Genomic DNA, 17,662 nt, shown 5'->3' with positions numbered 1-17,662 from the left:
GAGGACGAGAGAAAAAGATAGATAAACATTGGAGGTCATGGATATATTGACAGTGAAAGAAAACAATAACAATATAAATGGGAAAGACAAGCGAGTCGGCCGAGGCTGTGGCGAGGTAGCCCCGCCCCATTTCCTGACTCATTCCTCAAGCATCCACAGCCGCAGCGCTGGCTGCAGCCAAGACGACGCATACGTCATCGAAAACAAAGCGCGAAAAAAGGTGCTCGAAAAACGGCAATATAATCAACAAGTGGTCATAGTACCAAGAATGATAATGATGATAATAATAATATGAATATCAATAACTAAGACACAAGACAATTACGATTATGAAGCAATATCAACATGAAACAGAAAAGGCGAAGACAACGATGACAATGACGTACGAGAACGGTTAAATTTGAATTTGTAAACCTAGCAGCTGCAATCTCTCCCAGAAGGACGTCTAGTTTACAGCGTTGTGTTGTGTCTTTTCCAACAAACCACAAAGAATGTTAAAAAATAAAATTAACTTGTGTCACAATGCTTAAGTAGTAGCGGCGGGAGAGAGGGATTGAGGAAAGATTACAAACAAAAATAAGGTTATAAGTTAAAAAAAAAATCACGAATGTCACAAGTACTCGAGCCAAATCGTGTGCCAAACAAAAAACTGGAGTTACCCAACTCCAGGAAAAGACGAACTAAATATTATGACTCACAAATTGCTTTTGAACTTACTTCTAAGAAATTTCGCTTATAAGAAGTGTCGCAGTGTGTGTGTGTGTGTATCGATCAACGAGCGGTGCTGTGAGAAGTACCCCCGAGAGAATAGTCTCCCAACTGGCCCTTTTCAAAACCCGGCAACACCATTATTTACATCTGGTGGTGCAGCCCAGAGGGGCTGACACTCGGTCTCTGAACTGAGCCCAAAATCTCTACATCAAGTATATTTCCTTCAGTTATTTCACCCACACGGAAAGCTCCCCTCAGACTACAAACCGGTAACATATACACGAAGGCCGTTGCCACGTGCTGTGGGACTGCGGGTTCCAGATTTGCTCGAGAAGTGTAGCGCAGACTCCGTTAACAATGGCGAGGAGCTGCCCCTTCCTCCCTTTCTTCCGCCAATTATAAAACCTATCTTGGCAAGAGGAGCAATGGCGTCCTACTCAGGAAACTGGGTCATAAATGACTCACTGTATATATATATGTATATATATATATATATATATATATATATATATATATATATATATATATATATATATATATGCGGAAAACACAGACCTATAACCTATGGGCCGAGCGCTTTCGTCTATCCAGCCATCTTCAGGGTACATTAACAAAAGAAACACGAGTATATACACAAATGCAGGGAGGCGAGATATTTGGAAACGTCTGTCGGGAAATTTGGGTAAGTACGCGCGCACAGTCAAATAAATAATTTTAATGACAGCAATCACATTTGTAGATCAATACTACAAATAATACAAATAACAACAAAAACAATAATAATAATAACTAAGATTAAAAGGAATAATTAATATGAATGAGATACTTTATCTGAACACTACTACCGGCAGATAGAACCCGCATGACCCAAATCCTGGAGCCAGCAAGCGTCTAGACTCGGGGGGGGGACGCGCCAGCAACCCAACACGCACGCACGAACGCATACACAAACACACGAACGGACGCACGCACAGGTACAACCACAACCACGATTGACCTAATTCTCAAGGCTGACCTTTCCTATGGAGGTCAGCACCGTACAGGGCAGTCAGCAATAAGTGAGCCGTACTTTAAGTGATAGGGCAAGCGATGTCACCGCGTGAACTAAGACGATGGTGATGGTATGCACGATAAGATTCAACCCCTTACGGAGATACAATTTAGACAGATTCCTTCCTTCACCAGGTGTGACAATTTCATTCAGGTCCGCTCCCCCCCCCCCGCCCCGATGGCCCACACGAACGCCATGGTGCGCCCGACGAGAGCGTTCTTGAACAAGATCCGAGGCCACACCGACCGACTGGCTGGTTTACCAGGACCGCCACTCCCCCCCCCCCCACCGCCTGGCGCGCCATATCACGTGTCGCCTACGACGTCTTTCTGAATACAGGGAGCCTACTGGGCACGGGACGACGGAACGGTGAGAGGAGAGTGGGAAAGAGAAATAAATATATAGACAAAGAGAAGGACAGGTAGAGATTAAAAAATAATCACACACATACACACAAACACACACACGAGAATGAGAAATAGAGAAGAAAAGGTAATCATATAGACAGACGCATACAGAAAATTAAATAAAGACAGACAGACTGGCAGGGAGTGAAAGATAATATAGATAGACACGGAAAGTGAACGAAAGACAAAGAGAGAGATGGAGACAGAAGGGCAGCGGCAGCGGCCAAGAGCCAAAACAAGTTGGCCTACTACTACTCCACCGACCACAAGACGACTTTCAACACGACTGAATAGAACCGCTTGGCCAGGTGCCAGAATAAAAAGTACACCTCACCTGCAGCACTTAAAGGCCTCATCGAGATTAGCGTCTTGACCCCCTATGGACCACGGTTACCCCTCGGGTAGAGAGAGAGAGAGAGAGAGAGAGCACACCGGGCAATGCCCACGCGGACAGGTGCCAAACGCTGAAGCGGCACAGGTGCTACAGGTGCCAAGGGAGGACCTGGCACGGCAAGCGGGATAAGTGCCAAGACACCTGTTCGGGGTGGAACACCTGTTCTCCCTTTAAAGATAAACACACGCAGACGGACTGACTCCTTCCGTACTAATTGGTATCACAGCTACTTACATACCCCAAAAGGCACATCCCTGACATTTATTTATATATATACACATACATATATATATGTGTGTGTGTGTGTATGTATATATTATACACACACACATATATATATATATATATATTATACACATATATATACATATTTATATATATATATATATATATATATATATATTATATATATATATATATGATTTAAAATATTCAATCTCTCACGACTCGAGAACTAAAAACAATCTCAACTGGTGTCTCTCTCCTCCAAACAAACCGACAACTTGTCCCTCAAAGTCGACGGAAAAGTGGCCAGTGTGACGCCCTCCCCCGCCGCAGATATACCTTGGCATGTAAACAGCGCCGCGGGCCAAGACCCGGCGGCCGCAGCAGCACGGAAGGAGACGCTACTTCCTGCCCGTGCCCAATGTAGGCCAATTCGAGACAGCGCCCCCCACCCCCCCACCAAAAGGCGTTCGTGCAAGAAAGATACCGGAGAGTAACCGGTAATCTACTCCCCATTGAAGAAACCCGAACATTTCCCCAGTAGATGGTCGTGTCCTTGGTCTTGTATTTCTCTTTGTTACCACCGCCTGGCCATTTTAGCCAACTGCGGCAATTCTCCTACCGACCCCCTCTGGAGGGAGGGAGGGTCGACGCCCCGTGTGACTTTATTCTGGCTAACGACAGGCGGTTTTATTCAGTTCGGCAGGTGCAGGCATCATTAAGGATCAGTAGTTTTTTTAATAAAACAAAAACAAAATAGTCTCATTCAGCTGAGATACATTCCTAGAGCTGGTATGCCCACCGAACCACCTCAATTACGTTAGGTGTGTGTATATATATATGTGTGTGTGTGTGTGTGTGTGTGTGTGTGTATGTATGTGTGTATGTGTGTGTGTGTGTGTGTGTGTGTATGTATGTGTGCACCACCTATTCCACCACCGTTATAACATATTATGGACGTGGAAGAGCTTTTTTTCTTGTCAAATTCCGTGCGAGATCCACGGGGGGCCGGGCCACAGGCTGTGGACCAGTGGCCTAGACATATTTCTCATGACCTATTTGACACCTGGGAGGCTGACCGGTGACGAGCCAAATCACCAGACGTGTATGTACATATATATATATATATATATATATATATATATACACACATATGCATAGTTACTTCATGGGGCTGTGCACACGAATTGAGGACCAAAGGTCATTGTAGCGGCCCTAAGGTTGTCCAAGCAGCCCAACTCTCCTCCACGTGTCCCTACCTTCAGGAAGGCAATTCCAATGCTCTCTCCCTCCATCCCCCCCTCCCTCCCTCCCTCTCTCTCTATGACGCCCTCTCCCTTGCGGGTACCCACCCACCACCATCGATGTCATGGTGCCAGTGACGTCATCAGTGTCACTACACATTCCCGTCTATTTTCCTAATTTGGCCTCGATCTTTCCCCCCCATTATGCCACTTCATAAATGGTTTGTATCTTCCATTTATTTTTTTATCTAATCCGTGTCTATACCCTCAAATTTTTATGACTTCCTCAATGTTGGCGCGTGTATTAAACTGTTACTATACTGGAGGATATCCGTTACCATGCATTCCTGAGAACTTTGTGCTTCCATCCGATTCCACAGACGCCAGAGATTGTTGGAACACAAACGAACACTCAAGGCAGCCAAGCTTAGACAAGAACCAGACAATATATATTTACCTGGCGACTTGACCTACAACCATGGTGCCTGTTTTTTAATACCAAACGAAAATGAGCTTTGTCTCCACAATAGCTAAACTATATATAATCCCATTGTTCATGTCAAGTAAAACACACACACACACACACCCATTCCATCCACAACATACTCCACTCTCCTCCACCCACCTCCTGGATGACGGGTCATCCCTCCATCTTACAAAGGATTACAAAGGAGGAGAATGTCGACAGGAAACCTTCTGGTCCACAAGTGGGTCGGATGCGAAAAATTATACATACATACATATACCAAGGCTTTTTCCCCCTTCCAAGGGAGGTAGCCAAAAAGGGAAAGGCATAAAAACACTCCCACCCATTTCATCCCTAAATACACTCCACACCCCTCCCACCCTTCCTCTCATCTGAGCACCTCCTGGATGACGGGTCATCCCTGCACCCTGCCCACCGCCCTGGGTCAGAAGCAGTGTCGCAAGACACAGTACATCCACAGCAAGGCCGCTTCATTTAATCGGCGACCCCCCCTCTCCGTCCCCCTTTGCATATAAGGAGAGGACGGGGAGAAATCCCTTCGGGCTGCGTCAAAATTTACTCACACATACTACCCCACCCCCCACCCCCCCGACCATTCCTCCTCATGCAGTCACAACATCATCCATATACAACCATTCTCCACTCACCTCTGTCTTCCGTCCTCTCCCTTCCTTCCTCAACAGACATTCCCCTCTTCCCCAAAGCCCCCTTCACCCCATCCATCCACCTCATCCTAGGACGTCCCCTCATGTTCACTCCCTCCACATCTGCCTTCCATATCTCTTTTACTAGTCTTTCTTCACTCATTCTTTCCATGTGTCCAAACCATCCTAATATTCTTTCATCAACCCTATCTCCCAAATCCTTTTTCACCCCTGTTCTCCTCCTCACCTCCTCATTTCTCACTCTATCTAGCCTAGTAACCCCCACCATACTTCTCAGACACCTCATCTCAAACACATTCAAACTCCTTCTCTCTTCTTCTCTTATGTTCCACGTTTCTGCCCCATACAGTGCTGTTGACACAATCACTCCTTCATACAGTCTCCTCTTCGCATCCATTCCCAAATGTCTATTTCTCATTACACTCTTTAAACCACCAAGGCATTTACTCGCTTCTCTCAATCTACATTCTACCTCCACCTTCACTCCACCTTTTCCTGCTACACTTGCACCCAAGTATCTAAAACTATCCACTTCCTCCAGTCGCTCTCCCTTAATGTTCACTTCCAGTCTACTGCCACTTTCACCCCTTGTACATCTCATCACCTTACTTTTACCCACATTTATCTTTAGCTTTCTTCTATCACATACTCTTCCAAACTCTGCCACCAGCTTCCTCAATCCCTCCTCTGACCCTGCCACAAGCGCAGTGTCGTCTGCAAACAACAGCTGGCTCACCTCCCACTTTTCTCCATTTTCTTTAACCATCTCCAATCCCTGACTCACTACCCTAGCATTCACCTCTCGCACCACCCCATCCATGTATAAGTTGAACAGCCAGGGCGACATAACGCATCCTTGACGAAGTCCCACCTTTACTTCAAACCACTCACTCTCTCCATTTCCAATCCTAACACATGCTCTACTACTCACATAAAAACTCTTGACAGCTCCCAAAAGCTTTCCTCCTATCCCATAAATCTGCATAACCTCCCACAGTGCCTTTCTGTCTACCCTATCATAAGCCTTTTCCAGATCCATAAAAGCCCAAAAAACATCCTTCCCCTTTCCTATAGCTTTCTCACATATCTGTCTTACCACAAAGATCTGATCTACACAACCTCTACCTGTCCTAAATCCACACTGTTCCTCACCAATTACTCCTTCTGTTCCTCTCCTAATCCTCTCAATTAAGATTCTCCCATAAGCCTTCCCTACTACACTAAACAGGCTAATCCCTCTGAAATTACTACATTCACACTTGTCCCCTTTTCCCTTGTAAAGAGGAACTATACAGGCACTACTCCAGTCCTCCGGTACTCTACCCTCTCTCCAGCAAACATTAAATAATCTCACCAACCAGTCCACCATCACTGAACCTCCCTTTTTCAGACATTCTGCATGACATCCATCCAGACCAGGTGCCTTACCTGCTTTCATCATCTTTACAACTGCCTTCACCTCATCCTTCCTTATTTCTCCTCCATTCTCCTCACTCATCACTCTCATTTTCTTCGTATTTCCCAATGCAGCTATCTTTCCCTCCCTATCCTCCTTCACATTTAGCAACTCCCTAAAATATTCTGCCCATCTTCCCCTCACTGCCATCTCTTCCATTATCAACTCTCCATCTGTACCTTTTACCTTTTCTTCCCTACTTGATTCGCCTCCTCTTCCTCTCTTAATTTCTTTCCAAAACATCTTTTTATTACTTTCAAAATTTTCTGTCATACTCCTACCCCATTTCACATCTGCTCTCCTCTTTGCCTCCTTTACCTTTTGCTTTACTTCTCTTTTCTTTTCTTTGTACGTCTCATATGACTCCCCTGTCCTCTTTTGTAACCAATCTGTGAATGCTCGCTTCTTCTCTTCTACAACCTTCTTTGTTTCCTCATCCCACCATTCACTACCCTTTCTTCTATTTCCCCCTGTCCTTCTTGTTCCACACACCATCCTTGCACACTTTAAGACTCCCTCCTTGAACCATCCCCATTCCTCCTCCACACCCATCTCTGCTCTATCCTTAACTCCCTCCCACTCCTCCTTCAGCTTCTTTTCGTACTCCTTCTCCTTTTCCTTTAAGGAGTTCACTCTAAGAACCTCCCTACCTTTTGTCCCTTTCCTCCTTCTCCATCTATCCTCCACTCTCAACTTACCTTCCACCAAAAAATGATCTGATATTCCCCCACCCTCTCCCCTTAGCACATGTACATCCTTAACTCTTCCTATCATAATCCTATTTACCACTACATAATCCATTAGCGCTCTATCTACCACCCTTCCCTTCACCACCCTCTCCCATGTGTACTTATGCTTGACTTTCTTCCGAAACACTGTATTTGCTATCATCAACTCTCTTTCTAGACACATTTCCACCATCAACTCTCCACTACGATTCTTTCCTGGAACTCCACACTTCCCAACCACTCCATCGATTGGACCATTTTCCACTCTAGCATTAAGGTCTCCCAGTACTATTACATTGACATTTCTTCCTAAACCCTCTATGCACTCATTTAAATCTATCCAAAAGGCCTCCCTTTCTTCCATGCTCTTCTCACTGCCCGGCCCATATGCACTTACAAAGACCCACATCTCCTTTCCCAGTTTCACCTTCATCCACATTATCCTTGAGGAAACCTCCTTCCACTCCACTACCCCTTTACCTATCTCCTCACTTACTAGAATAGCCACCCCTTCCCTCCCTCGCCCTCTCTTCACTCCTGATAACCTCCCACTTACACTCCCAAACATACACTCACCCTTCCCTTTCAACTTAGTTTCACTCAAAGTCAACACATCCAACTTTCTTCTCACAAACATACTACCTATCTCTTCCCTTTTACTCTCATCTGTACCACATCCACGCACATTAAAAGACCCAAACCTTAGGGTGCTGGCCCGAGGCCCGCCAGCACCCCTTATGCCTTTTCTTTTCATTTTAGGTAATTGCCCCTTGGGGCTACAGGGAGAAGGATGCCTAGTCCCTCTCCCCGTCCCTTTCTTCTCGCCTCTTACGATCCAAGTGGGAAAACTTGGTGGCAGTATTCTTTTCCCCCACCACAGGGAATTCCCCCAATCAGAAAGAGAATACTCAGAGAAATGGTACAGGACAGCAACAAGGGGTTGGGGGACAGCATAACGGAGGGACAGTCGTAGTATAAAAGTGTCATCATTTCTCTAATAATGATAAATAAATAAAAATTATAATAATATAAATAATAATAAATAGGTATATTTAAATAATGAACAGGTAAGTAGTAAATAATAATAAATTGATAATAAAAAATGAAAATCAGCAAATAGTAATAAACAGACAAATAACATACAAACAATATAAAATAAATGGCAGGCGTTACAGCATCTTGCTTAGATGTTTATCTAAACAAATTTTAAAGCTTCGAACTGAACTACATTGCACTGCCTCTGCAGGAAGTTTGTTCCATTCATTAACTATACGGTTGGCGAAGTGGTTTCTACCCACTTCCAAATTAAATCTATTTCCTGACAGTTTAAGACTACTGTTTCTTGTAGGATTCTCATTCAGTGTGAAAATTTTGTTACTTTAGATGTTGTCAATTCCCTTTAGAATCTAAGACCTCCATCAAGTCACCTCTGAGTCTAAGCTTTTTTTAGGGAAAACAGATTCATATGTTTTAGTCGATTTTCGTATGATTTATTTTTTTATATTTGGAGTTTTGCGGCTCCCCATTGTACTTTTTTCAATCTGTCAATGTCTTTAATAAGATTCGGTGACCATACGGAAACAGCATTTCCCAAATGTGGACGAACTAATGATTCATATATCTTGTTAATGAGTGATGGAATTTTGAGGTCAAAAGATCGCGCAATCAGTTCTAGAATCTTATTTGCTTTCTCAGAGGCTGAAATACAATGCTTAGATGATTTGAGATCGTTACTAATAATTACGCCGAGATCCTTTTCACTATCCACTTTTGTTAACGAATTTCCAAATAACTTGTAATCGTACTTACTGTTATTTTTACCTATATGCATTACCTTGCATTTACTTGTGTTAAATTTCATTAGGCACTTATGAGACCATTGCTGTAGTTAATATAAATCTTCTTGATTATCTAATTGGTTTAAGTGGTCATTTCCCATTTCGCACAGTTTTGTATCACCAGCAAATTTGGAGACAATAGATTTTAGTCCGTGGTCTATATCATTTACATATACTATGAATAGAAGTGGCCCAAGAACGGAACCCCGAGAAACTTCCCAGAGTCAGAAGCAGTGTCGCAAGACACAGCACATCCACAGCAAGGCCGCTTTATTGAATTGGCGACCCCCAACCCTCTTCGTCCCTTCATGCACAAAAGGATAAGACGGGGAGAAATCCCTTCGGGCTGTGTCAATCTATTTCTCACACATATTCCCTCACCCCCCATCCCCCACCCACTCCCCTTCATACATCACAGCATCATCAATACACGACCATTCTCCATTTACCATTCACCCCTATCTTCTGCCCTCTCTCGTCCTTCCTCAACCCTCTTTCCCAATGTCCCTTTTACCCCATCCATCCATCTCATCCTTGGTCGTCTCCTTATATTCACTCATTCCACCTCTGCTTTCCAAACCTCTTTTACTAATCTTTATTCACTCATTCTTTCCATGTGTCCAAACCATCCCAATACTCATCAACTCATCTCCCAACTCCCTTTCCACCCCTGTTCTTCTCCTCACCTCCTCGTTTCTCACTGTATCTTAGTAATTCCTAACATATTTCTCAGACACCTCATCTCAAACACATTCAAACTCATCCTCTCTTATGTTCCAGTCCCATACAGTGCTGTCAGCACAACCACTCCTTCATACAATCTCCTCTTAGCATCCATTCCCAAATGTCTATTTCTCATTACATTTTTAATCCCCCAGGGCATTCACTCTCTTCTCTTAATCTATATTCTACCTCGACCACCACTCCTCCCTTTCCTGCCGCATCCCACCTAAGTATCTAAAACTATCCATTTCCTCGTCTCTCTCCCTTAACACTCACTTCCAGCCTGCTGCCACTTTCTCCCCTTGTCCATCTCATCACCTTACTTTTACCTACATTTATCTTCAACTTCCTTCTTTCGCACACCCTCCCAAACTGTCACTAATTTCTTCTGATCCGGCCACAAGCGCAGTGGCGTCAGCAAACAATAACTGGCATATCTCACACTTTTCTCCACTTTCTTTAAACATATCCAATCCCCGAACCACTACCCTTACACTTACCTCTTGCACCACCCCATCCATATACAAATTGAACATCCAGGGCGACATAACACATCCCCGACGAAGCCTCACCTTTACCTCAAACTACTCACTCTCTCCATTTCTAATCCTAACACAAGATCTACTATTCTCGTAAAAACTCTTGACTGCTCTTAAAAGCTTTTCTCCTATATCTGCAATACCTTCAGATCCATAAAAGCCAAAAACACATCCTTACCTTTTCTCATATATCTGCCTTACCACAAAAATCTGATCTACGCAACCTCTACCTGTCCTAAACACACACTGTTCCTCTCCTAATGCCATCAATCAATATCCTCCCATAAGGCTTCCCAACTACACTTAAAAAACTTATCCCTCTGAAACTACTACACGCACACTTGTCCTCTTTTCCCTTGTAAAGTGGAACTACACATGTACTCCTCCAGCCCTCCGGCACTCTACCCTCTCTCCAGCAAACATTAAATAACCTCACCAGCCAGTCCACCAACACTATACCTTCTTTTTTTTTTAGACATTCTGCATGGCATCCATCCAGACCAGGTGCCTTGCCTGCTTTCATCATCTTAACAACTGCCTTCACTTCATCCTTCCTTATTTCTCCTCCATTTTCCTCACTCATCACGGTCATTTTCTTAGCACTTCCCACTGCAACTATCTTTCCCTCCCTATCCTCCTTCACATTTAGCAACTCCCTACAATACTCTGCCCACCTTCCCCTTACTGCCTTCTCTTCCATTATCATCTCTCCATCTGCACCTTTTACCTTCTTCTCTACTTGATTCGCCTCCTCTTCCTCTCCTGATTTCTTTCCAAAACATTGTTATTACTTTCAAAATGTTATCATACTCTTACCCCATTTAACATCTGCTCTCCTCTTTGCCTCCTCTATTGCTTTACTTCTCTTTTTCTTGTACCTCTCATATGATTACCTCGTCCTATTTTGTAATCAATCTGTGAAAGCTCGCTTCTTCTCTTCTACAACCTTCTTTGCTTCCTCACATACATGCGTGTGTGTGTGTGTGTGTGTGTGTGTGTGTGTGTGTGTGTGTGTGTGTGTGTGTGTGTGTGTGTGTGTGTGTACCCCCGCCTTGAAAGAGTATAAACTAACAAACTAAACAAACACATTGATAACTACAGACACGTTTTACTGCGAAACAACCCGTAGAACTACTCTGAATACCACCGGAGACATCAACAATAACAACCCAATGATATTCTGGACGACCTCGAGACGCGCACAACAGGGAGGGATGGAGTGCGCGACGAGAAACTACGCCATTCATCCCTGCTGGACAAGACACTTCCGCGTACGTCGCAATTTACACACACACACACACACAGGGAGAGAGAGAGAGGGGGGGGGGAAGGTATCCATGTAAAATGTACATACACGGTACCAAGTCATACCCCCACACACAGAGAGAAAACATCCACGTTTGTAACATTAACAAAATAAATGTCACTACAGCTGCACTTGTCTCTAGCGGTGGCGACAAGGCACTCCTGAAGACGTTATATGACATCGTTAAAACACCGCATCGCCCCTGGATTGCTTCGACTGATAGAAAGGCTTTGGGTACTACATGCAGAACACAAGTCTTGAAAGGGCATAGGAAAGCCAACGATGCTCATATATATATATATATATATATATATATATATATATATATATATATATATATATATATATATATATATCTATATATATAGTGTGTGTGTGTGTGAGTGAATGAGTGTGCGTGTGTGTGTGTGTGTGTGTGTGTGAATGTGTGTGTGTGTGTGTGTGTGTGTGTGTGTGTGTGTGTGTGTGTGTGTGTGTGCGCGCGCGCGCGCTTGTATGTGTGTGTGCGCGCGCGCATTTAAAGTCACATTGCACATAAATCGGATAATACCTCTTATCTGGGATATATAGCTGTCCATCACGAGTCTAGCACGTGACCCTGGTCCATACCTAATCTCTCCCTCTCAATAACTAACACACACACACGCGCGCGCGTGCGCGCCCGACACAGTCGACGATGAGTGATGGGAAGTAGGGAAGGGAAAACGGAGGGAAAACCAGCCCAATCAAGGTCCAACCTTTACATCAATCTGTCGATACTGCGATGATAACGGTCCACACCCGCACCCACAAGCACAACTGATGCATTAAACAGGCGTGTGTGTGTGGGGGGGGGGGGAGGAGGCGTAGTCTCCACCTCCGTTTACCAAAATACAATTTCAAGGTCACTCGCCTCTCACATCGGCATATCTGTTTAAGTTTTGGAAATTATTTATTTTTCCTTTCTCCACACTCATGAAAATTCAAAACACGGCCACGCTGCTCGGCCTTCTGGGTGTGTTGGGAAGCCTGCTATTATCATGGCTGCCAATTATGCAAAATGTCAATCAAGTGACCCACAACCGTGGAGCGGGTTCTGCACAAGAATAAATCGTCGCAAATCCCACGAGTACCATCACATGCATGTATGTACGTATGTAGCTATGCATGCCCGTATATATGTATGTGTGTGTCCGTATATATGCATATGTATGTAATAACATGTATGTATGTATGCATCGTAAGGGGTGGCCAAATCAAAGCATGCATCTCGCAAAGAGAGAGAGAGAGAGAGAGAGAGAGAGAGATTTAAAGCATTTTCTAAACCTTTCACTGCACAAGGGTATTTCCATGAACTGAATAAAATCGCCTGACGGTAGCCAGGACGGATGTAAACGGTACGCTGTCAATATTTGTTAAAATAAGATAATTTTCCAGAACCCCTTTGCATAATTAGGAGACTCACGGTGCTGCCAATAAACGTTCAAGTAAATGAAATCTGAAATTAGTAAAACGATATAAAAATGATCAGCACACTATATTTTTCCAGGATGTTCTGTCCTCACCAAAAATAAATAATCAATATATTTCAACTCGATCACAAGAACCTCGATTTTACTCTTGCACACCTGATATCTAGGTACTACGAGTCTCAAAAAGAGCAAGTAAACAAACGGAAAAATGAAAACAAATACAAACAAATAAAAAAAATAAACAAACGAAATAAAAACCAAACAAACCCCCATCGCCAATGGGTAAACAGGACATGCTTAACCTGGATTAATCCACCGGCTGAATAAAATCGCCTGACGGCAGGCAGAACATAAGAACAAGATGACAACTGCAGTTAAAGAGTTACAAGTGAAACAAGATCAGCCAACGCCAGGCTGGAGCAAATGGCAAGTAATGTGCAGCACGGAAGGTCTCTATAACAACAGTTATTAAGCAAATGGCACAGTGTGACCAGCAACACACCCCTCACGGACCAGAGTCACGCAACGCTTAGTGACGAACAAATAGATAATTGGTGTGAGTATACTATCAACTCTTACCGGTACCACGAGCCGGGAGGGTAAGATTCAGAACGAAAATAAATCAACACACAAAATGAACAATAAATAAAGAAAAATAAAAACAAGCCAACCTGCGAATAAGCAAAGAGCGTTCAGGTGTGCACAGGGACAACAACCCCATCGAGTTAAGGGTCACAATGAAGATGAATAAGATCACCTGGCGGCAGACAAAAATAAGTGTCACCCCGTATGGAAAGGGGCTGATGCATCATCGCTAACATTTCATCATCGCTTCTATCCCAGTGTGTGTGTGTGTGTGTGTGTGTGTGTGTGTGTGTGTGTGTGTGTGTGTGTGTGTGTGTGTGTGTGTGTGTGTGTGTGTGTGATTCACCATGGTCTTGGATCACGTGTTAGACTCGTGATCGACAACTATCTCCCTCCCGGAAGAGATCTGAGCTCATATTCGACCGATCTATGGCTAATGCTGTGACCTTACACGCACGCACACACCCAACTCCCCGTCCACAAGAGTTGGAGTAACAGCTCGCAGTGCAGCGATACTGAAATTATTTCAGCCCTGGGCGGGATTCGAACCCGGACCTCCGTAGCGGTAGCAGGGAACTCTACCAACCGCGCGCGCGTGTTCATGTATACATTCTTAATCTTCAGGAGTGTCGATCCATCACACAATAAGGTTGACCAAGGAATGCCACGTCAATGCATAAAATCGCCTGTCGACAGTCAGGATGTAAGGAACAGGACCCCCCGGTACGGAAGGGGATGGGCCAATAGTGTCCATAACCCAGTTTCATGCGACAGCTTCAGCGCGAGGATGACCTGAACATCTCCACGTCCTCTTCATCAATTCAGAGGCCGATCCGCCTCATCAATGTTATGACAACGTGAATCTTAACCTACCAGTCATTCGCACGCGCCCACACTCAAATTAGTCTAGTCCTAAAATCGCTACAAAGAGTATATTGTCAGGATATCTGAATCGTTGTTAATTCAATAAACTGATTACTATTATTATCTTAGGGGGTTGCTAAATGTGAAGGAAGAAAGGGAAGGAAAGGTAGTTGTAGTGGGAAGCGCTAAAAAAAAATACCGTGATCAGTGAGGAAAATGGAAGAGAAATAAGGAAAGATGAAGTGAAGGCAGTTGTTAAGATGATGACAGCAGGTAAGCACCTGGGTTTGATGCAGAATTTCTATAAAAAAAAATTAAAAAAAAAGAGGTACAGTTATGGTGGACTGGCTGGTGAGGTTATCTAATGTTTGTTTACGAGAGGGTAGAGTGCCGGGGAACTGGAGGAGTGCCTGTATAGTTCCACTTTACAAGGGAAAAAGGGACAAGTGTGTGTTGTAGTTTCAGAGGGATCAGTTTGTTAAGTGTAGTTGGGAAGGTTATAGGAGGGTCTTGACTGAGAGGATTAGGAGTGGAACAGAGGGAGTAATTGGTGAGAAACAGTGTGGGTTTAGGACAAGTAGAGGTTGCATGCATCAGTTTTTTGTAGTAAGACAGATATGTGAGAAAGCTTTAGGAAAAGGTAAGTATGCTTTATGGGTTTTTATGGATTTGGAAAAGGCTTATGACAGGGTAGACAGGAAGGCACTGTGGGAGGTATTGCAGTTATATGAGATGGGAGGAAAGCTTTTAAGAGCAATCAAGAGTCTTTACGAGAATAGTAGAGCTTGTGTTAGAATCAGAAATGGAGAGCGAGTAGTTTGAGGTAAAGGCGACTTTGCCAGGGATGTGTTATCGCCTTGGCTGTTCAATTTATATATGGATGGGGTGGTGCAGGAGGTAAATGCAAGGGTAGTGGGTCAGAGATTGGAGATGGTTAAAGAAAATGGAGAAAAGTGGGAGATAAGCCAGTTGTTTGCTGATGACAATCCACTTGTAGCAAGATCAGAGGAAGCATTGAGGAAATTTGTGACAGAGTTTGGGAGGGTGTGCGAAAGAAGGAAGTTGAAGATGTGGTAAAGCAAGGTGATGAGATGTACAAGGGGAGAAAGTGGCAGTAGACTGGAAGTGAGTATTAAGGGAGACTGGAGGAAGTGGATAGTTTTATATACTTGAGTGCGAATGTGGTGGGAAAGGGAGGAGTGGAGGTGGAGGTAGAATGTAGATTGAGAGAAGAGAGTAAATGCCTTCGATTCACAAGTGTAATGAGAAATAGACACGGGAATGGATGCTAAGAGGAGATTGTATGAAGGAGTGATTGTGCTGACAGCACTGTATGGGACAGAAACATGGAACAAAAGAGAGGAGTTTGAATGTGTTTGAGATGAGGTGTCTGAGAAGTATGATAGGGATTACTAGGCTGAATAGAGTGAGAAATGAGGAGGTGAGGAGAACAGGGGTGAAAAGGGAGCTGGGAGATAGAGTTGATGAAAGATTATTGGGATGGTTGGGACACATGGAAAGAATGAGTGAAGAAAGATTGGCAAAAGAGGTGTGGAAGGCAGATGTGGAAGGACTGAACATGAGGGGGCGTCCTAGGATGAGATGGATGGATAGGGTAAAAGGGGCATTGGGAAAGAGGGGAATGTCTGTTGAGGAAGGATGGGAGAGGAAAGAAGATAGGGGTGAATGGAGAATGGTTGTGTATGGATGATGCTGTGATGCATGAGTGGGAGTGGGTGGGGGATGGGGGTGAGGGTGTATGTATGAGAAACAAATTGACGCAGCCTGAAGGGATTTCTCCCCATCTTTTCCATTTCTGCATGAGGGGACTAAGAGGGTTGGGGGTCGCCTTGCTGTGGATGTGCTGTGGCTTGCAACACTGCTTCTGATGCAGGGCAGTGGGCGAGATGCAGGGATGACCCGTCATCAAGGAGCCAAGATAAGAGGAGGGAAGGGAGTGGATGGGAATGGAGTATGTGGGGATGGATTGGGTGGGAGTGATTTTTTTTTTTTGCTACCTCCCTTATAAGGAGGAAAAAGCCTTTGGTTAATATATATACGTATTATTATTATTATTATTATACAATCAGGACCAGGATATTAAAGTACATGTGGTGGTGAAGATTGAAGTGATAGTAGTATGGTGGTGATGACCACGCGTATGCTTGGTATCATTTCCTTCATTCTGACTGCCGCCAGGCGATCCCACTAACTCCCCATTATGGAAAGTCATGAGAGAGAGATAGAGAGTGGGAACGTGACACCAACCTGCCACGTCATATGACGTAAAACTGTTACGTCATGTTACACGTGAGCCAATTCGCCAGCGCATCCATTTACAAGGTTCGAATCCAGAAAAGCCCTAAAACCTTCAGATTGTAAACTATAATCGACAAATCCTCTGATCCACTTAACAGCTTACGACTCAGAGGTGACGTCACTGAATCGATGACATCACCGATGACGTCAGAGCAAGCTCCTTCATGACAAACACGTGTCCAATGTGACAAGAGGACTGGAATCTTCACACACACAATCTTAAGTTACGATGAGACGTAAAGTTACAAGTCGGTAAGTTACGACATTGTAAGTCATGTCTGATGTTGCGACGTCGTTTTTCTTAGGAGCATGGCTATCACCTTTGCCCTTCGTGTTCGGATAGCCTAGCCAAGAGGCTAATCATTTGTTGAGAATCAAACCCAGGTACACGTTACAAGTGAAAATACCAACGAACCACAAACTACAAAATTGAATATTTTTATCAAGTCCCTCCACTACCATGGAACTAATTACACATGTAAGACAGGCGGCAGCAAGAAGAAAATATATTAAAAGTAATTCAGTACGCACAAGAATTGTGAATTTTGCCAACACTATGCTCATACTTGCAATAACCCTATCGTATGAAGCAAAATAAACAAAAAGCTTAATTAAATAAATTAATAAATAAAGGAAAATAATGCCAAATAAAAGTTAAACAAAAAGTAA

At 43.9% G+C, this 17,662-nt stretch overlaps 1 protein-coding gene across 1 annotated transcript in view; it reads right to left on the bottom strand.

Annotated features, from left to right (window-relative positions):
- Positions 1-17,662, bottom strand: part of LOC143035836 (ribosomal protein S6 kinase beta-1-like) — an 81,191-nt gene that overhangs the window by 51,821 nt on the left and 11,708 nt on the right. The gene's annotated exons all lie outside the window — the stretch shown is intronic.

The sequence above is a fragment of the Oratosquilla oratoria genome, chromosome 19 (genome assembly GCF_046742065.1).
Source record: "Oratosquilla oratoria isolate Oo_2021 chromosome 19, ASM4674206v1, whole genome shotgun sequence".
NCBI classification, from domain to species: domain Eukaryota; kingdom Metazoa; phylum Arthropoda; class Malacostraca; order Stomatopoda; family Squillidae; genus Oratosquilla; species Oratosquilla oratoria.
Note: the sequence above shows the minus strand (reverse complement) of the source record. Positions and strands in the feature narration are given on the sequence as shown.